The sequence below is a fragment of the Lepidochelys kempii genome, chromosome 5 (assembly GCF_965140285.1).
Source record: "Lepidochelys kempii isolate rLepKem1 chromosome 5, rLepKem1.hap1, whole genome shotgun sequence".
Taxonomy (NCBI): Eukaryota; Metazoa; Chordata; order Testudines; family Cheloniidae; genus Lepidochelys; species Lepidochelys kempii.
This window is the reverse complement of record NC_136384.1, coordinates 8215661-8241801: the sequence shown is the minus strand read 5'-3', so window position 1 is coordinate 8241801 and position 26141 is coordinate 8215661. Positions and strand designations below refer to the sequence as shown.

Below are 26141 nucleotides of genomic sequence, written 5' to 3'. Positions count from 1 at the left end.
TTCTTGCTGGCAGACTTAACAGAGAGGCCGAGGACTGACCAGGTATTTGAAAATGAACTATTCTCACTCTTACAGATGGTCCTCCTGGTGAGGTTTTTGCACTGCTGCATGGAGTACTGAGGAAAGCTTTACTCTGCGACTGCCCACTAGACCTATTCAGAAAATGGTATTTCTGCCCTGTGGGAAATTCTGGTATTTTGACATTTCTTTCTGTGCTGAAAACAGAATGAACAGTTGAAAGAGTGAAAAAAAATCACAAAATAAAAAAGTTCTGAATTTCAATTCTGAAATGTCAATGAAAAAATTGTATGCAGTGCTGTTATAGCAATGTAGGTCCCAGGATATTAGAGATACAAAGAGTGTGAGGTAATGTCTTTTATTGGTTTGTTAGAGAGACCAGGTAATGTCTTTGGTTGGTTAGAGAGACCAGCCTTTGAGCTTGCACAGAATTCTTCAGATCTTTGAAATGTACTCCATGCCCCAGCTAAATACAAGATGGAGATATTTTGATCTAAATAAAACATTTTGTTTCAAAGTGTCAGTATTTGGGGCCTTTTGAAATGTCAACTCAAAGCAAAGTTTCATTTACAGTTCAGGTCAAAACAAAAATTCATCGCTTTTCTGTGGAAAAATTTCAATTTCAACAAGCCATTACACAGGAACCAGTTTTCAGTCCAAAAATTACAACCACCTCTATTAATCCATGCAGTACCCATGCTGTGGATAAATACAGGACTCCAGTTTCCAGAGCTCAGTCCTTCCCTTTTTGATTCCACTACATTGACATCCAGGAATGTTTAAACAATTTAAGGAAAGAAAAAATAACCAAATAAAATCTGAGATCTGTTTAGACAATACAGGCCAAATACAGAGCTAGTGCGTATTTCAGTGAAGTGCTATTGAAGTAAGTGGAGTGAAGCTGATTTACACCAGTAGAGGACCTGGCTCTATATGTAAAACAAAGAGTTAAGCATTTATCATATCCCTCCCTTGTCTGGTCTATTTGAAACAGGAAACATATTTGACTTCAAAGGTTGCAATTTCAAGGGGAGTGAGGAAAAAGTGGAAGAGGGTAGACAGAAGTGTGTTAGTTAATACATTCAGATCTTTACAGAAATGGAGTGCACAGAAGAGGTGGGGAAGCATGTCCATATTGCAATCTGTCCAGAAAGAGCAAGAAATATTCCAGAGCCCACCTACCTTATGGAAAACTCTCTGCAAGGCAGCACCTCTGTTCTACTGAGGACTAGTGTAGAGATTTTCCATTTTTCATTAGTGTACAGCTTAGACAGTTGAACTCTATTATAATGTCTTCAGGAAGTATCTGATCCATTCTATTATCGCTATGACAAAGAAAGAATTGGTTAGGATTTCAGAAAGGTCACACTGAACCGATGTTCTGCCTGTATGTGCTCTAGGTATGTGGATGATAATGGGGAGGGGTGAATTTAAAAGATGAAGTTTACCGCCAGATATACACAAAATGAGAGAGAAAAAAATTAACATTTAAAAAGAAATTCTTATCGGCAAGACATTTCCTAACTTATTTTTCTTCCTTGCAGTTGCTGACAGTGTGTGTGTGTGTGTGTGTAATATAATTATATAAACAGGGGCCTAGATTCCAATCTCAGTTCCAACAGTGTAAATCCAGAACAAAGTGAATAAAGCCACTGAAATTAACTATTAACATTTGTATTACTAGAGAGCTCGGAAGACACATCGTGTTGAGGACTGCACACACACAGAAAATGGGACATTTTGCGCTCCAGTGAGCTTATATTCCACACAAAGCAAGGAGAGAAAAGAGACACCGGAAGTGGCTTGTCCAAGGACAGGCAGTAGCAGAGCCAGGAACAGAACCAAGGTCCTGTATGTCGATAAGACACGGCCATAGATCTTCGGGTAGGTCTGCACTGCAATTAAAAGCCCGTGGCTACTCATGCCAGCTAATTTGGGCTTGGAGGGTTCTGGCTGTGAGGCTGTTTAACTGTGGTATAGATGTTTGGGCTGCAGCCCAGCTTCTAGAACCCCGTGAGGTGGAAGGGTCCCAGAGCTTGTCCTGCAGCCTGAGTCAGAACATCAGCACCACAATTAAACAGCCCTCCAGCCTGAGCCTGAGCCAACTGCCATGGGCCAGCCGTGGGTTTTTAATTGCAGTGTAGATATACTCTAAACTCCATGGCACTGTCTTATCTACTGGTCCATACTCCATCCTGGATAGTCTAGACTGACCCTGGCATAAATGGGATCAAAATCTAGTCCAGGCTCTTGCTTTAGCTACTGGTTAAGCTGATACAGAAGCACCAGAGACAGGAGGAAAGACTGTTGCTATGGGAGTTATTTGGATGTCACAAGTGGTTGATATTTCATAGTATGATAAAGAAAAAAAATGAATTGTGAAGGGGAAAGCAGGTGGTCTGTGTTTGTGGCTACATTTGGCAATAATTATTATTTGCTAATTATTATTAATTCCTTTAGCAATCTTTGTAATAACACTGATCACAAAAAAACTGCGTGGGTGTTAAGGTGGCTGGGATGTGATCCACAATTCCAGTCAAAGAGGGGTCTCAGTACATCACATACAAGGTCCAACCAAGGAGGCAACAAACTTTTTTAGCCAAGGTGCACTTTTTTAGACTATCTTTTTATAATATAAACACAGTGCAGCCGGTGCATAGCAAAAACCCTAGAAAAAACAAAATACACAATTTTCCCTGTGGGAAGAGGATGAGAGAACAAACAAAATGTGACAGATATTAGTCACATGATTAAATGCTCAGATCCTACCATGATGAGCCTGGTATAAGAAACTATATAGTATAGAATACCCCAGGTCATATCTATTCCAGCCTGAAAATTACCCTTTTTTGGGGGTGGTTGGACATCTCTTGGAGCACTGCTCTACAATAACTAGTGGATGTCAATTCTGAATGCTTGCTCTTAACCTCCAACTTCTGTTATTTCCATTGGTTCTGTTAAATCAGTGGCTTTCTGTGATCATTATTTGAGCCAGAGGATTTGTTTCTTGGAGAATGCAGATGTGAATTCTCTTCAGGAGAGTGAGAAGTCTGTTTCTTTGGAAACACAGGGTTGGATTCTTCTCTGTACTGCACTGAAGTCAATGGAGTAACTGCAGTGAGATCACTCCCAGAGCATAAGGTTAAGAGCCTTGCATATGCAGGATCAGGACTTAAAGCGTCAGCCAAACCAGGAACAAAATGTCCCCAACATGTGGACAAATGCATCCAGAATGCAGTGTTGCCAACTCTAATTTAAGGCCAGAAGGGACCATTAGATCGTTTGGTCTGAACTCCTGTATATCACAGGCCTTTACATTTCACCTGGTTACCCCGGTATTGAGTCCAATAACTTGGGTTAGACTAAAGCATTTCCGTCCTCGGGGACTAAACTGTTGTGTGTTGCAGGCAGAGAACAGAAAAGACCAAAGTGCCACCAATGCCCAAGGCCCTTGCAATAGCAGGGGATGGATTGGTAAGACATGCTCAGATGATCCCAGCAGGCGAGCCAAGCCCTATGTTGCAGAGAAAGGCTGGAAAAAACATCCAAATTTCCTGTCAATCTAAATACCTTCCCAATCCAAAATGTAGTAACCAATTGGACACTAAGCATGTAAGCAAGACACGGATGTAGTTAGGTGTCTAAGACAGATTCTATGCACCATCTGAGCATCCTGGTCCATCTCCAGCCAGGGCCAATCCCTGATGCTTCAGAAGATGGCTGGGGAGGGAAACCCAGATACTTTGTCCAATTATGCATTGGGGAAAACAAATCCTTCCTGACTCATGTAAAATGACCAACTGAAGCATCAGATTTGATTATGAGTCTCAAAATAGGTTGCGTTTTTTTTCTTAAAGCCTCAGCCCCTGGAGGCATGAGATTACCTGACAATCTCTGCTTTCATTTATAAAAATGTAATTTTCTCTGCAATTGTAAGGGCATGAAAATATGACCCAGGGGCACCGTGAAAGATTAGAAGTCAATTAAAAGACACCCACTTATTTAAAAAAAACCTAATGTTTTTAAGTAACTTTTAAGAGTTTTGGGGGCCTGGTTCATGAGTTTTGAATGCTCAGGGTTGTCAATCCTGAAATTGTTACTCCTGCTGTAAACAGAAGACCCACCAAGACAAGTGGATGACATGCAGTAACCAGCAGTATAAAAGCACCACAGAAAAAATGAATCACATATAAAGTAGAAAAACAAATTCAGAAGATTCCTTTGCATAATTCTTTCATTTTCATTTTGTTGTTTTCATTTTCCTGTTGCAGATCTAGCTCTATAAAACATAGAAATAAGCTGCATGCAATTAAAATGGCATATAGCTGAAATGAATGCATTGATAATGATGTTAAAATCTATAACATTAGAAGAGTCTAGCATTGTTCACAATCCCCAGTTTGTCATCTGTCAGCATTAGCAGCTCTATTGTAACTGAAATTTAAAGCTTCCTTTTGGCTAATGTCTCTTACAACTTTTGCAAAGTTGTTGGGGGCTTTTCCCCTCCCCCCCAGGGCCATGTAATATATTTCTGCAATTCTTGCAAAGAAACAGTAATACAGGGGTGTGGAGCTAAATCAAATGCAATTCCATTTTGCCTAACAAAATATTTCATGGTATACTTTTGCAAGTTTGAAGAACCAAAGCTTCAATGACTAACCCATGCACCTTTCCTCAAGGAAAGGGATGGGAAAGTAAATTTCAAGCATATACAAATCAGAGCCTCTTTACAAATTTGGCTCCTGCTTTCCACCTGAATCACAACATAATTTTCAATAAAAGAGGAGCTATACAGGGAACCTGGAGTGCTGTCATGTGTATTATCTGTGCTGTATTAGGCCCCAATCTGGCATAAAATTTACAAATGTGCTTAATTATAAGTACATGCTTAAGATGTTTGCTAGATCAGGGCTATAGGGCCTGATCGAAAACCCACTGAAGTCAATGCAAAGACTATTACTGATTTCAGTAGGATTGGATCATGAACTAAATACTTAATGCACAACCAAAATCAAGGTCCTAATCCAATAACTGTTCCATTAAATGGGAGTCTCTCCTTTGACTCAAGTAGGTGTTCAATTAGACATTAATAATAAAAGATAATATTGTTGAGTGGGATTTGCAAAAGCATCTAAGTGATTTTGGAGAACAAATTCCATTGACTTTCAGTCACCTATGAAATGCAATGAAAGATTTGGATCTCATGATGCCAGGTCCTGTGAAAACAAATGACAATAAATAAAATCAGGGTGTTTTCCTGCCCCCCCAACCCCAATTGAAAATAATAAATTGCTTTGAGTCAAAATATTTGATACATGTTTTTAATAAACTATAATCATCTTCAATTTTGAAACAGGAAAACTGACATTTCTAAAAAATTCCAATATGAAACATTGGAACAATTTTGATTAAAAAACTAATTGATTTAAAAGTTTGTCAAATCTGACCATTTCCCACAATGTGTTTTGGTTTAATTGCAAAATGAATCTGCTTTTCTCCATTGAAATAGGGCTAGATTCATAAAGAAATAATTTTAAAATTAGTTTTTGGAGCAGGGGGGATTGGATCCGCCACCTGCCAGTTCAGTGCACATCACCAGCAAGCTACAGACTCACTCTCCTACTTGCTCTGTGTGGCCCAGTGACTCCACAGCCTGGTGGTTAGCAAACTCACCTGAGAGATGGATGACCCAGGCAAAAGTCCCACTGCTCCAATGACTAATTATTTCACCACCTTGGAATTGCTTAAACAAAGGGGACCCTCCTCCCCCCAACAGCAGACATAGCCCAATGGTTAGGGTGCTCATTTGAAAATCATAAAAACAAAGGATTAGAAGTGACCACAAGGGTCATCTAACCCCCTGCCAAGATGCAGGATTTGGAATTTTGAAAAGTGCAAAATCCTAGTTCAAATCTCTTCTCCTGCCTCAGGTGGAGGGGAGAGTTGAGCCTAGGGTCTTCCCCATCCCAGCTGAGTACCCTAACCACTAGGCCAAAAGTTATGAGGGAACTCATCCTTTCTCCCAGGGGTTTTGTTTAAGCTCAACTATAGGGGCCCAATCTGGTTGGGTCCCTCCGGAGAGTTAGGTGGCCCACCACCTTTCTGTCCCTGGCTCATACATTGTTCTGAGGCCTAGGTGTCCGGCTGCCTGACAGAGGAAGACAGTGCATGTGCTCAGAGGCAGAAACATGGGCACCTAGGGAACTTTTAATGCAAAAATGTAGGCACCAAGCTAGCTTAGGCACCTACAGGATTGGGAAGCAGCTGTGCAGGGGTTTTTGGAATCCCATTGGGGCCTGATTCTGTGAATCCAGCCCTTTGTTGGCAAATTCCCATCCAACTCTAACTGAAAATGGAAATGTGAACATTTTTCACATCTTTGCATACAGCCCAATATTGGGTGCCAGGAGATCCTTGTCTGTGTATCTCGCTTGTGGTTTTACCCTAGGCAAGTCATTTAGGGTGTACTTTTCAGAGACAATGAGCATCCCAAACGCCAGCTGAAATCAATGGGAGCTGCTGTTCTGCTCTGGAAAAATCAGGCCCTTATACTTTGTTCTGCATTTAACATTTCTATATAATTATGAAAATAGAGGCATCATGTGGCTTTAAGTAAAACACTGCAAACTTGAAGTCCAGTACAGAAACAAAACAAAAAACCCTCAAAAAACCAAAAAGGTTCAGAAGTTATTTCTGCCACAGAGTGACCTGTAGTTTGTGTGTTTACATTTAAATTTGCCTTTCCCCACCCTCTTTACTACAGGAAAGAAAAAAAACCTGGAGAAACTATGATACACAAAGTGCTATTAAATACAAAAAAGATAAAGGAAATAAAATCTGATCCCAGTAATACTAATGTTAGCAGTTACTTGCAACATAGGCAAAAATGTGTTAAGACAGAAAAGTGATAGTTAACTTGTCCCTTCAAGTCCTTAAATACTGAAAGTCATTTTATACACCTGAATTGAACTACGCATGTATGTAAAATTTACTCATGTCAGAAAGTGTTTGTAGGACCAGGGTCTAAGTCTTTTAAAACATTCAAGAATTCTCAAATGAAAGGGGCTACATAAATGCAAAGTATTATAAAAGCCTGCCCTTATGAAAAAATCCTATAGAATTTAATAGGGATGAAATCAACGTTTTTCCAACAAGATTAAATAGGATGTCATATAAATTGCTCAACAACATTCATGGAATTCAACAGAGAGTGAACCTTTCCATAGACATTTTGAACCCTGCAACTGATTTGTGGCAGATACTAATACATATTCTATAGTGTTTCTTAACTATTATTATGTTTTATAGGATTGGCCTATAAGGGTTCAATTATTCAGGATTGTTATTTAAAACCTGTTTTTGCATATGCAAAATGGGTAATTGTGCATTTTATCTAATTGCACTGTCTGTTTGCACATCAAATAATGTGGAGGACCTAAAGGTAGAATCCTACAGGTAGAATCCAGATTCTTGTTCCTGGTATAGATATAAATAGAGATACATTATTAAAAGACTGGCGAGCTCAAGGGCTAATAACTGGCTATGAAACCTTTCACATCTAGGTCACAGATTGGACCAGTTAGGTAATAGTCAAAGCTGTTAGTATCTGAGAGCTGTCCAGTGCCTTATATTCATTTATAACATGCTCATCCATACTTCAGGTTCGTGTTCAAAATGTAATTAAATAATGCAAATTGTTACGTTGTTGAAATGTAAAACCCTCCCAACCCAGGACTCTACCAACACCCATTCATCCTTATCTTTGCACAGCCTTGCAGCTGTTAATTTGGTTTGTAAATGCTATGTGCCTCAGTTTACCAGTCTGTAGAATGAGGAATAATAATAGTTATGTGTTAGGGGGTTGTGTGAGGCTTATTTGTGACCCTTTGTTGGAAACGCACAGCTGTATGAATGGAAACTACCAGTGGTCCAACAATGAGATGGTGCAGGATAAGAAGCAGAGATTCTACTCTTGGTAGCTTGAGTCTGACTTGGAGTGGGGACACCTGAATTCTATTCCATCCTCTGGGTATGGATTTTCCAAAGTGCTTGGCATTGCTCCAACAGCTCCCATGGAAGCAGAGCTAGCAGAGCTTGTGACTTGCTGTGTGACCGTGGGCAACATTCTCAAACTCTGTGCCCCTCCATGTTTCCTCATCTGCAAAATGGGGATAATGACACAATATCCATCTTTGTAAGGCACTTTGAGATCTTTGGCCAAAAGAGGCTTTAGTAGAGAAGCGCTAAGTATTATTAAAAATATCAATTGTTACTTTTAAACAATTCCTTAAAAAAAACCTCAGTAGCCCAGTGGAAGGCCTTATTACAACTTAACAACTTTTCTTGATGTTGTTGTTGAAATTGCAACAACTTAATCATATCGATGCTGTGTTCCATAAGCTACAGTTGCTGCTTCTCCCTCTGGACACAGATATAAACAACAAAGCAGCAAGTTTAAAAGGAATTTAGTATCCATTTATTTTGTCTAAACATAAAAGGCCTTCTGTAAGGAGCTTTTTTAAAAAAAAAAATACTTGTTGATATTCGGTTTGGTAGTCTGCTAGCACATAGCACCATTCTGTCACAGTTACCTTTCAATCACACAAGCATCACCTCCCTTCTACAAATCCTTTCTAAGCAGTTTAATTCTCATGTGGGAGCAAGGTTCTGTTTTGCCTGGATTCCTGGTTGATAGTTGAACCAGAAGTGTCCCGGACAGCATAGATTTTGCGTTCTCTGTAATAAAAAGGGGGACATGCCTAACAAGCATTTCTCCTGATTATATTAAAGTTCATTACAACGGAAGTGAAGAGGAATAAGAGCATTTCTAATTTCATTAAGAATTTACTTAAAAATAAGAGTCAGCACTGAACAAAAAAGATGAGTTCAGAAATGGCATCAACCGCTGTGTGTTTTATTTAATGGAAAAGAAGCCCTTGAGGAATTCCACCATGATTTCAACAATTTCCATCCCACCATAAACCTCAGCCTAGAACAATCCACACACACGGTCCATTTCCTGGACACTACTGTGCTAATAAGCAATGGGTCACATAAAACCCACCCTATACCGGAAACCTACTGACCACTATACTTACCTACATGCCTCCAGCTTCCATCCAGACCACACGATCCATTGTCTATAGCCAAGCTCTAAGATACAACTACATTTGCTCCAATCCCTCAGACAGAGACAAGATCTCTATCGAGCATTCTTACAACTACAGTACACACTTGCTGAAGTGAAAAAACAGATTGACAGAGCCAGAACAGTCATCTATTACAGGACAAGCCCAACAAAAAAAATAACAGAATGTCACTAGCTGTCACCGTCAGCCCCCAGCTAAAACCCCTCCAACGCATCATCAAGGATCTACAACCTATGCTGAAAAATGATCCCTTACTCACAGATTTTGGGAGACAGACCAGTCCTCGCTTACAGACAGCTGCCCAACCTGAAGCAAATACTCACCAGCAACCACACAACAGAACCACTAACCCAGGAACCTATCCTTGCAACAAAGCCTGATGCCAACTCTGTCCACATATTTATTCAAGTGACACCATCATAGGACCTAATCACATTAGCCACACCATCGGGGCTTGTTCACCTGCACATCTACCAATGTGATATATGCCATCAAGTGCCAGCAATGCCCCTCTGCCATGTACATTGGCCAAACCAGACAGTCTCTACGCAAAATAATAAATGACACAAATCTGACATCAGGAATCATAACATTAAAGAACCGGTAAGAGAACACTTAACTCTTTTACTGAGTGGCCAGAGAGGTTGAAGGGTGGCAATTTTGCAACAGAAAAGCTTCAAAAACAGACTCCAATGAGAAACTGCTCAACTTGAATTAATATGCAAACTAGATACCATTAACTTGGGTTTGAATAGAGACTCTGAGTGGCTGGGTCATTACACATATTGACTATTTCCTTAAGTTAAGTATCCTCACACCTTCTTGTGAACTGTCTAAATGGGCCATCTTGATTATCACTACAAAAGTTTTTCTTCTGCTGGTAATAGCTCATCTTAACTAATTAGCCTCTCACAGTTTGTATGGCAACTTCCAACTTATGTGTGTGTGTATAAATAGTAACATATATATGTTCCATTCTATGCATCCGATGAAGTGAGCTGTAGCCCACGAAAGCTTATGCTCTAACAAATGTATTAGTCTAAGGTGCCACAAGCACTCCTGTTCTTTTTGTGGATACAGGCTAACACGGCTGCTACTCTGAAACCTTATTTAATAGAGACAGCTGGTAAATACTTGACATTTGGGGGATAGTTACTTCTTGTATTAAAGGATACACAAACACCCTTCTCTCCTTCTGCTCTCCACTCATTTTTCACCTGCTTCTTCTTGCACCATTACTGGTGTAAGAGTCTTCTCCTCTGTATCTCCTCACACTTGGAACAGGTTCTCTGTCTCCCTCTGCCTCACGGTCTTGCTATTCTTCCTCCCTTCTGTACTAGGTATTAATCAGGCCCCATCAGTACAGCATCTGAATGCCTCACAAATTGTCATGAATTTATCCATGACACTCCTCCAAGGCAGTGTAGTCTCATCCCTTGCTTAAAGATTGGGAGCAGAGGAGAGATGGAGATTTTCAAAGGCACATTGGAATTTAAATGGGAGTTGGTCACTTTACTACCTGAAATTCTCCCCCTCAAAGATAATGGGTGAAATCCTTGCCCCGTTAAAGACAATGGCAAAAGTCCCATTGACTTCAGTAGGGTCAGGAAGTTAACCCTATGGAACTTATCCAAGGTCAAACTGTGAGAGAGCCAGGAATTGAATACAAGCATCTTGAGTGCCCCAGTGGTGTCTTTCCCATAAGACCATCTTTCTCCCCCTCGCTGATACCTCAAAGTCCCCATAAGGTTTTAAATACACAAAGGAGAAACACAAACTTTTAGCCCGAATGACTCTTAGTTTAGATTATGGAAAAAGGCAAACATAAAAGAACAAAAGTCAAGTCTCAATGAGACATCACAGCGTGTGTTTGCTCCACAACATGCTATATTGAATCTGCCTCACAAAATTTCAGCTTCTCTTGAAGATCTAGACATTTAAAGATCCTCTGCACAGAAAACAAAACAGCAATTACCTAGCTACATACCTACACACATAGATGCCTAAATCCCATTTTCACAAATGACTCAGGCACTTAATGATTGAGCCTAAATCTCAATCACTGTCAATGAGACTCTGAAGCCTAAGATCCAGATGTTCAAAGGTATTGAGGTGGCTAAAGATACAGATAGAGGTCTATTGGGGTTTTCAAAAGCCATTAAGCTGGTAGGTGCCTAGGAGTTTGGCTTGGATTCTTTTAAAAATCCTGCTAGGTACCTACCTGCCTCTTTATCATGGGAAAACCTGGATCTCGATCCCTCTCAGAATCAGACCTGCAATATGGAAATTAAGTTGGTCTCACTAATAACAGCATTGGAGCTCTCTGAATTGGGGGTGAATTCATCCCTAATTAGATATTATCTTCCTGGTCGTGAAATGACCAGTCTTGCATGTAGCATACCGAGTCTCTCCTTAACAGTTCTATATACAGGGAGAGGTTACCACCACCTGACCATGACTTGAGGTCTTTGTGTATGTGATAGAAATCGTATCAACCTTTTTTACTGCTGTCTCACATTATGTTGTAAACTTATGTCTAATCTGCTGTGAAGTGTTACCTCTACATCTTTTCCATATCCATTACGGCTTCCTGGAAGTCACCTTCCCATTGTACCTTGATGTTCTGGTTGTTTTTAGCGTATGGTATAAGTTTGAATCTCAGATTGTTCTTTCATCCCCATGTCTCAACAATCCTTTTAGGTTATTCCACTCACTCTGCTAGTTTTTGCGACACTTCCTAATTTAGTAGCATCCATTAATTTAATAACTGTGCTATTGACTCTCATTTAGAGATCATTAGTGAAAATAAAACTGGGCCCCAACACCAGTCCTTGAGGCATGTCATTAGATGACTTCCCACAACTCAATTCACTGTCATTTATCATCACCCTTAATTTAATGTCCTGTAGCTATTCTTTGGTTTACATGCATTTATTCATAGGCATCACCATTTGAAGAAATTAAGATTTTGTGATAGATTGTATCAACTGTGCAAAGTTCAGATATAATGCTACTGTAGTGTTCCAGCTAGCATTGCTTAACCAACAGAATCAACTGTACTGTAGCAATGTGAGGACTCACCGGCACAGCACCTCCTGCTGCTCGCCTCTGGAATTAGCTCTCCAGCATATGGAGTACCTCCTCCTGGCCTGTGTCTCACCTGCTGCTGGCCCCTCTGTGTCCCTCCCAGACCCCAGTGCCCCTTTACCTTGGGGTGCTACCCCCTGCAGTGCCCCCACACTCTCAGTCTCCCCTCCCAGGGGAGCCCCCTACCCTCTATCACCACCTTGCCTCAGTGGCTACTGCCAGTCATCATTAGCCCTTGCTCACTGTGGCAGACTGCAGTCTATAAACCACTTATCACAGGCAAGGGGGTTTGGACCTGCTGCCTTTGCCTATCCTCAGGCTACCCCTCTGCAGCCCCAGTACCTTTTGTGGGCCTTCAATAAGGCCTGCAGCCTGAGGGTTTACCAGGCTGGAGCTCTCCAGCTCCCCTTTGCCCTTCCCTAGCTCTGCCCTGCTTCAGGTACCTTACTCTCAGACAGCTAGCCATTCCCCCTCCAGAACTAGAGTGAGATTCCTCCAACTCCTGGCCCCCAGCCCTCTTAAAAGGGCCAGCTGGGCCCTAATTAAGCTGGCCACACCTGTGGTCAGCTACTCCCTCAGCTTCCCCCAGCTGTTCTCACTCCATTTCCCAGCCGCAGCCCTCTCCAGGGCTGCTTTGAACCCCTGTTCTGCAGGAGTGGGGAAACTGCCCCACTACAGCACTGTACAACTAAAAGCTAGTGGACATTCTCAAGACTGAGAGATGGGGACCTGAGCTTTCAGAGCAGGAGGGCACACATGACTTCTATCCCTCCAAACACACAGCATTCTGAGTGGCCCAGCACTGTAACAGTGGTGAAGAGCTGGATAGCCCTAGGTGGGATACGATACATCTAGGTAATTAATAATGTCTATGATGGTGGAGCCTCTAACTCAATTCATGAAGAAGGAGATGGTTTTAATTAGTCTACATCTTTATTGTCCACCTACGTGAGTGGAAGGATCCTTTTGAGATCGTCACCTCCATCAGAAATGGTGAATTCCAAATGTTTTCTGCCCAGAACAATGATCCCTTTTCACATTACTATATGTTATTGCCAGTATAACCTTTTAGTGCTGTTTCCATAGCGGGTTTTATTGCACAAGGAAAATGCTGCACTCTTATTATTGCTCATCACCGCAGTACAAGCCAGGTGCCTTTATGCCAAATTTCCCTATAAGAAAAATGATGGGGCTTAAATGTTCGTGCAGTTGAGGCAATCATGGCTTAGTGCCTAATAATATTGCATCATGAACAAAATTCTCCCCTCCTTTACATCTTCTTGGAGGCAAAGGGAGGCTCCATAGATTTGATCAGAATATTTTATTTTGCTTTATCCATTTTATCTATTGATCTTGTATTTGGGCGCCTTCTATTATCAAAGTATCTGAGCACATCAAACATTAATAGATTTATGCTCACAACTCTACTGTGACATAAGGCTGTGCTATTTTCCCCATTATACAGATGGGGAATGGAGGCACAGAATGCCTATGGTCGTGCAGGAAGTCAGGTGTGTAGCTAGGGGTTGAACTAGGGTCTCCCAATTCCAAGGCTATCTTTCCCCTTCCATAATACAGCTGGGATTCTGAAAGTTTGGGCTTGGAAGTCCAATTCTCATTAATTTCTATTCAGAATTGAGCCACCAATCCCACCCTGCATATGGTTGGGTGCAATTCACTATGTCCTCTTCCGATGCCAACCACAGTGCAGTGCCACCATCAGGCAACTAGTTAGCTCTGGAACTAGTCTGGTGACTCATATGTATTATGAGTCTATGATAGTTCTTAAAGGCCACTTTCTCTCCTCTAAGAACACTGCCTCTGCACATCCTGGTCTGAGGGCAGAAAAGGTGGGGGAGTTGCATTGTATGTAAGGGAGCAGTATGACTGCTCAGAGCTCAAATATGAAACTACAGAAAAACCTGAGAGTCTCTGGATTAAGTTTAGAAGTGTGAGCAACAAGGGTGATGTCATGGTGGGAGTCTGCTATAGACCACCCGACCAGGGGGATGAGGTGGGCGAGACTATCTTCCAGCAACTCACGGAAGTTACTAGACCGCAGGCCCTGGTTCTCATGGGAGACTTCAATCACCCTGATATCTGCTGGGAGAGCAATACAGCGGTGCACAGACAATCCAGGAAGTTTTTGGAAAGTGTAGGGGACAATTTTCTGGTTCAAGTGCTGGAGGAACCAACTAGGGGCAGAGCTCTTCTTGACCTGCTGCTCACAAACTGGGAAGAATTAGTAGGGGAAGCAAAAGTGGATGGGAACCTGGGAGGCAGTGACCATGAGATGGTCGAGTTCAGGACCCTGACACAAGGAAGAAAGGAAAGCAGCAGAATACAGACCCTGGACTTCAGAAAAGCAGACTTTGACTCCCTCAGAGAACTGATGGGCAGGATCCCCTAGGAGAATAACATGAGGGGGAAAGGAGTCCAGGAGAGCTGGCTGTATTTTAAAGAATCCTTATTGAGGTTACAGGGACAAACCATCCCAAAGTGCAGAAAGAATTGTAAATATGGCAGGCGACCAGCTTGACTTAACAGTGAAATCCTTGCTGATCTTAAACACAAAAAAGAAGTTTACAAGAAGTGGAAGATTGGCCAAATGACCAGGGAAGAGTATAAAAATATTGCTCGGGCATGCAGGAGTGAAATCAGGAAGGCCAGATCACACCTGGAGTTGCAGCTAGCAAGAGATGTTAAGAGTAACAAGAAGGGTTTCTTTAGGTATGTTAGCAACAAGAAGAAAGTCAAGGAAAGTGTGGGCCCCTTACTGAATGAGGGAGGCAACCTAGTGACAGAGGATGTGGAAAAAGCTAATGTACTCAATGCTTTTTTTGCCTCTGTCTTCACAAACAAGGTCAGCTCCCAGACTACTGCACTGGGCAGCACAGCATGGGGAGGAGGTGACCAGCCCTCTGTGGAGAAAGAAGTGGTTCGGGACTATTTAGAAAAGCTGGACGAGCACAAGTCCATGGGGCCGGATGTGCTGCATCTGAGAGTGCTAAAGGAGTTGGCGGATGTGATTGCAGAGCCATTGGCCATTATCTTTGAAAACTCATGGCGATCCAGGGAAGTCCTGGACGACTGGAAAAAGGCTAATGTAGTGCCCATCTTTAAAAAAGGGAAGAAGGAGGATCCTGGGAACTACAGGCCAGTCAGCCTCACCTCAGTCCCGGGAAAAATCATGGAGCAGGTCCTCAAGGAATCAATTCTGCAGCACTTAGAGGAGAGGAAAGTGATCAGGAACAATCAGGATTCACCAAGGGCAATTCATGCCTGACTAATCTAATCGCCTTCTATGACGAGATAACTGGCTCTGTGGATGAGAGGAAAGCAGTGGACGTGTTGTTCCTTGACTTTAGCAAAATTTTGACATGGTCTAGTTGGCAGCCGGTATGAAGTGGAGTGCCCCAAGGGTCGGTTCTGGGGCCGGTTTTGTTCAACATCTTCATAAATGATGTGGAGGATGGTGTGGATTGAACCCTCAGCAAGTTTGCGGATGACACTAAACTGGGAGGAGAGGTAGATACGCTGGAGGGCAGGGATAGTATACAGAGTACCCTAGACAAATTAGAGGATTGGGCCAAAAGAAATCTGATGATGTTCAGCAAGGACAAGTGCAGAGTCCTGCACTTAGGACGGAAGAATCCCATGCATTTTTACAGACTAGAGACCGAATGGCTAGGCAGCAGTTCTGCAGAAAAGGACCTAGGGGTTACAGTGGACGAGAAGCTGGATATGAGTCATAGAATCATAGAATATCTGGGTTGGAAGGGACCTCAAGAGGTCATCTAGTCCAACCCCCTGCTCAAAGCAGGACCAATTTTTGCCCCAGATCCCTAAATGGCCTCCTCAAGGATTTAACTCACAACCCTGGGTTTAGCAGGCCAATGCTCAAACCACTGAGCTATCCCTCCCTCCCCTCCTCCCCCAGTGTGCCGTTGTTGCCAAGAAGGCCAATGGCATTTTGGGCTGTATAAGTAGGGGCATTGCCAGCAGATCTAGGGACGTGATTGTTCCCCTCTATTCAACGTTGGTGAGGCCTCATCTGGAGTACTGTGTCCAGTTTTGGGCCCCACACTACACGAAGGATGTGGAAAAATTGGAGAGAGTCCAAAGAAGGGCAACAAAAATGATTAGGGGGCTGGAACACATGACTTATGAGGAGAGGCTGAGGGAACTGGGATTGTTTAGTCTATGGAAGAGAAGAATGAGGGGGATTGGATAGCTGCTTTTAACTACCTGAAAGGTGGATCCAAAGAGGATGGATCTAGACTATTCTCAGTGATAGCAGATGACAGGACAAGGAGTAATGGTCTCAAGTTGCAGTGGGGGAGATTTAGGTTGGATATTAGGAAAACTTTTTCACTAGGGGGGTGGTGAAACACTGGAATGCGTTACCTAGGGAGGTGGTGGAATCTCCTTCCTTAGAAGTTTTTAAGGTCAGGATTGACAAAGCCCTGGCTGGGATGATTTAGTTGGGGATTGGTCCTGCTTTGAGCAGGGGGTTGGATTAGATGACCTCCTGAGGTCCCTTCCAACCCTGATATTCTATGATTTTATGATTAAAGGGAGGTACAAGCTCTCTTCTCATTTCCTTCAGTATCCATGCATAGGCCTTGTAGATCAGACACAATCCAATAGATTCTAGATCCTAGGTCCGATTCTGTTCACTATGTTCATCAGTGATTTAGATAATGGCATACAGAGTACACTTATAAAGTTTGTGGATGATACCAAGTTGGGAGGAGCTGCAAATGCTTTGGAGGACAAGATTAAAATTCAAAATGATCAGGATAAACTGGAAAAATGGTCTGTAGTAAATAGGATGAGGTTCAGTAAGGACAAATGCAAAGTACTCCATGTAGGAAGGAACAATCAATTGCACACATACAAAATGTGAAATGACTGCCTAGGAAGGAGTACTGCAGAAAGGGATCTTCAGGTAATAGTGGATCACAAGTTAAATATGAGTCAACAGTGTAACACTGTTGCAAAAAAAGGAAACATCATTCTGGGATATATTAGCAGGAGTGTTGTAAGCAAGACACAAGAAGTAATTCTTCTGCTCTACTCCATGCTGATATGGTCACAACTGGAGTCGAATTCTGGATGCCACATTTCAGGTAAGATGCGGACAAACTGGAGAAAGTCCAGAAGAGAACAACAAAAATTAAAGGTCTAGAAAACATGACCTACAAGGAAAGATTGAAAAAAATGGGTTTGTTTACTCTGGGGAAGAGAAGACTGACAGGGGACATGATAATAGTTTTCAAGTACATAAAAGATTGTTACAAACAACAGGGAGAAAACTTGTTCTTGTTAACCTCTAAGGATAGGACAAGAAGCAATGGGCTTAACTTGCAGCAAGGGAGGTTTAGGTTGGACATTAGGAAAAAAAACTTCCTAAGTGTCAGTGTGATTAAGCCCAGGGAGGTTGTGGAATCTCTGTCATTGGAGATTTTTAAGAGCAGGTTAGACAATCATCTATCAGGAATGGTCTAGTTAATATTTAGTCCTGCCTTGAGTGCAGGGCACTGAACTAGAAGACCTCTCAAGGTCCCTCCAGTCCTACAATTCTATGATTCTTGCCAACCCAAAACACATAAGGTAAATCAGCACAAATTAATGATGACTAAACTAGCATTAACCTGTATGGGCTCCACTTCCAACCAGTGTCTTAATACTATCGAGAGGGAAAAGGAAGGGGCAAGGCAATCAGAGATGACCCAGGAGCTCCATAAAGCTGGTACGAAGTGCAAGAGTCAGTCTAGATGTAGCTCTCTGGTCAGTGGGTGTTACACCCGATCCACATGAAACATGTGAATCTGTTATAGCCTTCGGCTTCAGATATTGACTCTTTAGCATGAGTCATAGAGACTCATACTTCGATCTTTGGAGGGCCTCGGTATTAACCAACATGGCAGCCATCACATAGGTGCACAGGTAATCTTGTGGCTCTGTTGAAAATAGTGCTGTTTTTTTCTGATAGAAAATTACATTGAGTTTTCACCAAAGAGTTTTTTGGTTGTTATTTTCGCAAACAGCATCTGATGTGACAGAACACTGCTATTTAATTAATCAGAATCTGAAATAGTTTGTCCAAAACGTCTTGGCATTATAACCAAAATATTTTGATTCAAAATGGTGTCACAGGGCCTCATGGGAGTATACTTCAGTTGCCTTATGCTTCCATTCTCCGTCACAGGGTGGACTCTCAAGCTGGACTACACCTCCCCTGATGCACCATGGCAAAGGACTCATAACGCACCCCACCAAGAGGGTAAAAAGCTCCTTATTTTCCATCCAACTCTACTTGAGACCCATTCTATGCCACAAATCTCTGCTCATGCAAACTCACTCTATTTCAGTCCCCTCAGAGTTACTGCTAAGCATGACTGTATTTGACTGTATTCGATATAGGCTCTTCTACCGTGCTCATCACCATGATATCTGAGCCCCTGAGAGGCCCCTGCCCCCGGCCTGTTCAGTCGCATACTTGAAAGGATCTGTTCCTTTTAACTGCAGAGGGCAAATATTAGCTTGACCTGAGAGAAGGCAGCCATGATGAAGGCTTCAATTAAAATTCAGGCGACAATGTCAATGGTTGTCAAACTAGGGAGCCTGACCCAAGTTGAAATCCTCCTAACTGTACACTTTTTTTAAAAAACATAATCACTGAAACAATATTTTTAGCTATTTCCCCGTTTTAATGGCAAACTATTTATTTCCCTGTTTCAAACAGTTCCAGCTACCAGAGGAAAATGACAAAAAATCATGTAATGGAATCTGAGAGCTGCCAGCTACGGATTTACTTTTTATTTTTTTCCCTACTGTATACATGATTAATTCCTTCTTTGTGCATTGGACTCCTAGCTACAGCCACTGTGACAGGCCTCAAGTTTTAAAATAATGACAGTATTTAAGACCAAAAACAAAGCAAAATTTAAAAGGTTACTTACTGAGCAGAGAAATAAACGGTAGACCTGTTTTATTTGGCAAACCTTAATTATTCTGCTTTCTCACAAGGATACAGATAATTAAAGCATATTATTTTCGAATAAAGGGTTTGATTTGCCTAACCATTAGGACTTTAAAAATAAGTAAATAACGTTGACATTTCATTTATAGGTATTTTAATTACTTGGATGGCCTCCTTTAAATACTAGATGTAGGAAGTGAAAATATGTACCTAGAGAAGAAGAAACTGCTTCCACGAGTTCCTAATTTTCATGTGTTATGGTTTTTAATATTTAGTATGGGTAAGGTTCTCATAGACTTAGAAGAGGGAATACACAGACCTTAAACTATTGTACCATTGTAACTGTATATTTAATCTCTTTTGAATATTTGCAGGTAAGAATTATATTTTGTTTATGTATTCCTCTCCCCGCCACACACACTTCATTTTTATTTCCATAGTAGTAGAAAAGCCTGAAGGCATCAGAAAACAGGCTCTTCCCTCTCCCCACAGAACCCCTCCACCCTTCACTCCCAACTTTTAAAAAGACAAATACAGAAAGCTGTGAAATCTTCTCGTCCACAGGGTCAAGAAGTCTTCACCCACCCTTGTCAGTATGGACTGCTATTTTTGAGATAATGAATCCCTGAATTCCCCTCCTGCAGTGTTTCCTATTCATGAAGCTGAAAGTAGTTTCCTCCCACTCCTCATGTCCCTTTTGTCCCTCCAAACTTCTCTCTGCTCCTTATGCTGGTAGGCACGCAGGCCATCGACCTTGTGGGGAACTTTTGGAAATATTTTTATTTACTTTGAATCTGGTGTCATTTTTGCTTCTCCTTATTCACTTCCCTTCCTCTCTTAGGTACCTTAGCAGATGGCCCTAGCTTGTGTCTTGAAATTTCCCAAAACATCTTACTTCACAATTAGTTCAAGTATCTCAACACCTATATGAGACCTGGAATTATAATCTTCTCTACATTTCTTGTCAGTGGGTGTAGAACACAGGAACCTATCTTTTCAGAGAGCAGATCTATACCCAGATAACTTGGGTAAGTGAGTTCCATTGCGTTATTTTCTTTATGCGACTATTTCATGCCATTTTATTCATAACAATAATCCTTAAGAGGTAGGCTGGGATATGCTTATTGTAAAAGGGATATTGACATATTGGAAAGGGTACAGAAAAGAGCTATAAAAATGATCCAAGGGCTGGAAAAAATACTTTATAGTAAGAGACTTTAAAAGCTCAAACTGTTTATCCAAAAGAAGATTGACAATGATCTGATAGAGTGTACGAGTACTTTCACAGAGACAAAATACTGTGTAGTAAAGGACTCTTTAAGTTAGTTGAGAAAGACATGAGATAAAACACAATGGCTAGAAACTGTGCCACACAAATTCAAATTGGAAATAAGGTGCAAATTTTTAATAATGGGGGCAATTAAAAATTGGAACAAACTATCAAGGGAAGTGGTGGATTCTCTATGACTTGAAGTCTTCAAATCAAGACTAGATGTCTTGTTGGAAGAGAAGTCAAACAAGTTATGTGGTAAAATACATGGGTAATTGGGTGAATTTTAATTGTCTGTGACACAAAGGAGGTCAGACTAGATGACTTAATGGTCCCCTCTGGCTTTAAATTGCATGAAAGACATTGCATCCCTAGACTGCAAGTAGTCCAAAGGAAGCCATAAGAACATCTTGTGGAGTAAGGTAATACTCAGGTTTCAGAGTAGCAGGTGTGTTAGTCTGTATCCACAAAAAGAAAAGGAGAACTTGTGGCACCTTAGAGACTAACAAATTTATCTTTTAAATTTTTTAAATTTAAAATCTTTTGTAGTGATAATCAAGGTGGGCCGTTTCCAGCAGTTGACAAGAACATCTGAGGAACAGCCGGGGTGGGGAGGGAGGAGGGGGAAATAAACATGGGGAAATAGTTTTACTTTGTGTAATGATCCATCCACTCCCAGTCTTTATTCAAGCCTAAATCTATTGTATTCAGTTTGCAAATGAATTCCAATTCAGCAGTCTCTCGTTGGAGTTTGTTTTTGACGTTTTTTTTGTTGAAGAATTGCCACTTTTAGGTCTGTAATCGAGTGACCAAAGAGATTGAAGTGTTCTCTGACTGGTTTTTGAATGTTATAATTCATGACGTCTGATTTGTGTCCCTTTATTATTTTATGTAGAGACTGTCCAGTTTGGCCAATGTACATGGCAGAGAGGAATTGCTTGCACATGATGGCATATTTCACACTGGTGGACGTACAGGTGAACGAGCCTCTGACAGTGTGGCTGATGTGATTATAACATTCAAAAACCAGTTGGAGAACACTTCAATCTCTTTGGTCACTCAATTACAGACCTATGATGGTGTCCCCAGAATAGATATGTGGACAGAGTTGGCAACGGGCTTTGTTGCAAGGATAGGTTCCTGGGTTAGTGGTTCTGTTGTGTGGTGTGTGGTTGCTGGTGAGTATTTGCTTCAGGTTGGGGGGCTGTCTGTAAGCAAGGACTGGCCTGTCCCCCAAGATCTGTGAGAGTGATGGGTCATCCTTCAGGATAGGTTGTAGATCCTTAATGATGCGTTGGAGAGGTTTTATTTGGGGGCTGAAGGTGATGGCTAGTGGCATTCTGTTATTTTCTTTGTTGGGCCTGTCCTGTAGTAGGTAACTTGTGGATACTCTTCTGGCTCTGTTGATCTGTTTCTTCACTTCAGCAGGTGGGTATTGTAGTTGTAAGAATACTTGATAGAGATCTTGTAGGTGTTTGTCTCTGTCTGAGGGGTTGGAGCGAATGTGGTTGTATCGTAGAGCTTGGCTGTAGACAATGGATCATGTGGTGTGGTCTGGATGAAAGCTGGAGGCATGTAGGTAGGCATAGCGGTCAGTAGGTTTCCGGTATAGGGTGGTGTTTATGTGACCATCGTTTATTAGCACGGTAGTGTCCAGGAAGCGGATCTCTTGTGTGGACTGGTCCAGGCTGAGGTTGATGGTGGGATGGAAATTGTTGAAATCATGGTGGAATTCCTCAAGGGCTTCTTTTCCATGGGTCCAGATGATGAAGATGTCATCACTGTAGCGCAAGTAGAGTAGGGGCATTAGGGGACGAGAGCTGAGGAAGCGTTGTTCTAAGTCAGCCATAAAAATGTTGGTATACTGTGGGACCATGCGGATACCCATGGCAGTGCAGCTGATTTGAAGGTATACATTGTCCGCAAATGTGAAATAGTTATGGGTGAGGACAAAGTCACAAAGTTCAGCCACCAGGTTTGCCGTGACATTATCGGGGATACTGTTCCTGTCGGCTTGTAGTCCATTTTTATGTGGAATGTTGGTGTAGAGGGCTTCTACATCCATAGTGGCTAGGATGGTGTTTTCAGGAAGATCACTGATGGATTGTAGTTTCCTCAGGAAGTCAGTGATGTCTCAAAGATAGCTGGGAGTGCTGGTAGCGTAAGGCCTGAGGAGGGAGTTACATAGCCAGATTGTGGAAATCTGCTGGAACTGCTGGAAATGGCCCACCTTGATTATCACTACAAAAGGTTTCTTCCTCCTCCCGCCCTGCTCTCCTGCTGGTAATAGCTCACCTTACCTAATCACTCTCATTACAGTGTGTATGGTAACACCCATTGTTTCATGTTCTCTGTGTATATAAATCTCCCCACTGTATTTTCCACTGAATGCATCCGATGAAGTGAGCTGTAGCTCATGAAAGCTTATGATCAAATAAATTTGTTAGTCTCTAAGGTGCCAAAAGTCCTCCTTTTTTTTCGGTAATACTCAGCGTGAGTAAGAGTTTCACAATCTAATCTTATGCTCCCGGGCCTAAGAGAATCATTCGCTAATGAGGATGAGGAGAAACTTCTCCTATGTACAGGTTATTCCACAGTTGTTCATACTGCTGTTTCTCATATTTTCCTCTGAAGGTTCTGCTAATGTCCACTGTCAGGAGTGGGATACTGCAGTAGATGGACCACTATCTAAGGTGTTATGGCAATTTCAAAACTATTCAGTCTCATTTCTCTTCTCTATTGCAGGTGTGGGACTTTTGAATGCTCTCCCTCTTAACTTCTGCCAAAGTACAACTGTGGCATTCTTTCAGGTGAAGCAAAAGCCTTTGGTGTTTATGTTTTTGCTTGTCTTTGTTAAGGCTCCACCTCATCCTATATCCCTATTGTCTGGGATCATTCGTAGGAGGTAATGTAGGCAGAGATACAGACTAACCTCAAACTTTTTTCCTTACCTCTAGCTTTGCCTGATGCTAATTCCATGCCCTATTTCATGCCTCCCTGTATGCCTGGAATACCCACCCAATTCACGTCCATCAAAATCCTTCTCTTTACTTGAAAGTGTCTTTGAAAAGTCACTTGATCTGTGAAACTTTTCCTTCTGTCAACACCAAACCCGACTACATGTTTTGTGCTGTTCAGAATTGTATTGTACCAGATCATGCCCTTAAACTATTAGCCATTTAGGGCAAACCCCCTTTTATTTGCATGAGGCAGTTTATTTTGCTCTCCATTAATATGTACAGTAATAATAAAAAATAATTACTATTGCTAATACTATAGGTGAGAGGGTGGTTTCCTGAAGGATTTTTTAAAATTGTTTTGAATATGCATGTTATTACAGCACTTCACCATGTTGCCTCTTTACAGTTTTAGATATTAGTTATGTCCTATTAGGCATTCAGAGGTCTTATAGTTTAGTATTAAAATATATGTAACAGGATGTCAGGTTCTTGGACTGTGCAGAGAAATGCAGATCTCTTCTGCTGACTCACCATGAGCACAGAACCTGGTGTATTCCAACCAGGCATATGTAGGATATGAATCTCTCACTGAAGCAGACAGAAATAGGTGAAGATATGGAGATAAAACCTTTAGGAACAGCCAAGAGAAGGAAAAAGTTTAGGGTGAGCTCTCTTTTATTGCTATTAAGTTATGTACATTTGGTAAGAGAGGAAGGATGGTCTAGTGGTTAAGGTGCTAGCATTGGGATTTGTTCAGCTCTGAGAACAATGAAATCAGTCATTTGTTCTTGTTAGGTTTTGGGCCAAATATCTATTGATCCCACGAATGTTTTGGATGATAGAGATCTCCTTAAACCAGCAGTTCTTATGAGATTTTTGTCATCTTGGACCATACACGGAGACTAAAAATGAAGGGGTGAATTCCTGTAAACTGTGATGGTTTTGTGATTGCGGATTATTACTGTTATTGCTTTCCTAGTGTTTCCAGAAACAACCAAACACACGCAACAACCCTTGGAATGTAATTTGCAAATGGAGATAAGACATAGGCCTTAAGCAGATCCTCACATTTGAAATATGAAACCACATTTCTCCATGTGTTGTGGGTGAAGGGATTAGGATCTATGCTCAATAATAGGATCTTGGTTCAAAGTCAGATACAAAGGTAGAAGAATCTAACTCTCTCAAAATGATTTCCACAGGCTCCAAAAAAATCTCATGACAACAGCTAGGTAAAGGAGAGTTCCATCATCCAAAATGGTGGAAACTGCATGGGATTAATAGATTTTCAGCCCAAAAATCTCACAAGAACAAACTGCTGCTTTCATTGCTGTCAGAACAGAACATGGACTCCAACCTCAAGTGTCAGACTAGATCTGGATTAGATTTGAGAAGTAAACACCTCCTCTAGATTAAAATGGCATTTAAACCCATTTGACCACACAAACCACAACCAAGAATGCTCATGGCTGAACCCTGATCCACAAGATTAAGAACAATGGTGTGAGAAACATGATCCATGGTATTCACAGTTACATTTAGTAGGATTTGGGGGTTTTATTGTTATTAGTGCACAATCCTTATCTAATCTATCTATCCACATACATATATGGCTCTGATCACCACAGTATCTATACACCTTCTCCTCCTCAGGACAAGGGCAAAACAGCCATTGGGCTGTGATTTCCTAGATTTGTAATGATGACACAAGGGAACCCACATGTTTGAATGTACCATGTTGCTTTTACCATCACATTTTTATAGGTATAACAGCTTGGGGCTTATTAGGAAATAAGAAAGAAATTATATCCAGGATATGAGAGATTCACAGAGATGTCCCTGTCCTTAATGAGAAATCAGAAAGAAGATTACTACCGTCGCTTGCCTATATGCTCTGGCTTATCAGCTGGTCTGGGAGTTTAGGCTCCTGCGATATTGAATGAAGATTGTAAGCCAGATGGGCCACAAATTCTGTCAAACCTTCTTGGCAGCTGGTCTCATTACAAAAGCCAGCCAGCCTTTTCCAAAAAGAAGAAAAAAAAAAAAGAACGTGAAGCAAATTGGGCTTATAGACCCTTATAATGCAATTGCACCCAGAGATGAGGGCCTGAGCGGGCAGGCAGAAATATTATTGATGGCTGCTGAAAACAGGGAATAAGATGTTATTAAGCCAAGTCAGAGATAGATATCGATAGCTAATATAAAGCCTTTATTGGTTTACAGCCTTCAGGAAAGAGGGTTCAGAGCTTCAACCCTTTGCTTTGCTTTTAATTTCACTGGAGGAGCAGGGTTTATGAATAAAACATATCTTCTCTCATGATTCTGATATTAGTCACTGCTCTCTCTGTCCCTTGTTCACTCAGAGCAAGCAACATACACTAACTACATAAACTTTGAAAGCTATATTGTATGGACAGGGAGAAGGGGGAGGGAGTGGGGGTAGAGGGCAAGGAGAAAGAAAATAAGAAGCATGGAGAGAGAATAAGAGATGGACAGCATGTGTTAAGGGAGAAAGAGAAGGATACGGGAACATGGGTTGATAGAGAGATAAGAATGGACATTGTAATGTGGTTAGGGGACAAAAATAAAATCGTCCTCCATATGTCCCATTGTAATAGAAGAGCTGCACCACAGCTGGACGAGTACCTCCGCATTCCTTGCATACAAAG

At 41.5% G+C, this 26141-nt stretch overlaps 1 long non-coding RNA gene across 1 annotated transcript in view; it reads right to left on the bottom strand.

Moving 5' to 3' along the window:
• Positions 1–26141, bottom strand: part of LOC140912006 (uncharacterized) — a 147246-nt gene that overhangs the window by 77315 nt on the left and 43790 nt on the right. Inside the window, exon 2 of the long non-coding RNA XR_012159203.2 lies at positions 1201–1343. This is a non-coding gene — a long non-coding RNA (uncharacterized LOC140912006). The remainder of the gene's footprint in view (positions 1–1200; positions 1344–26141) is intronic.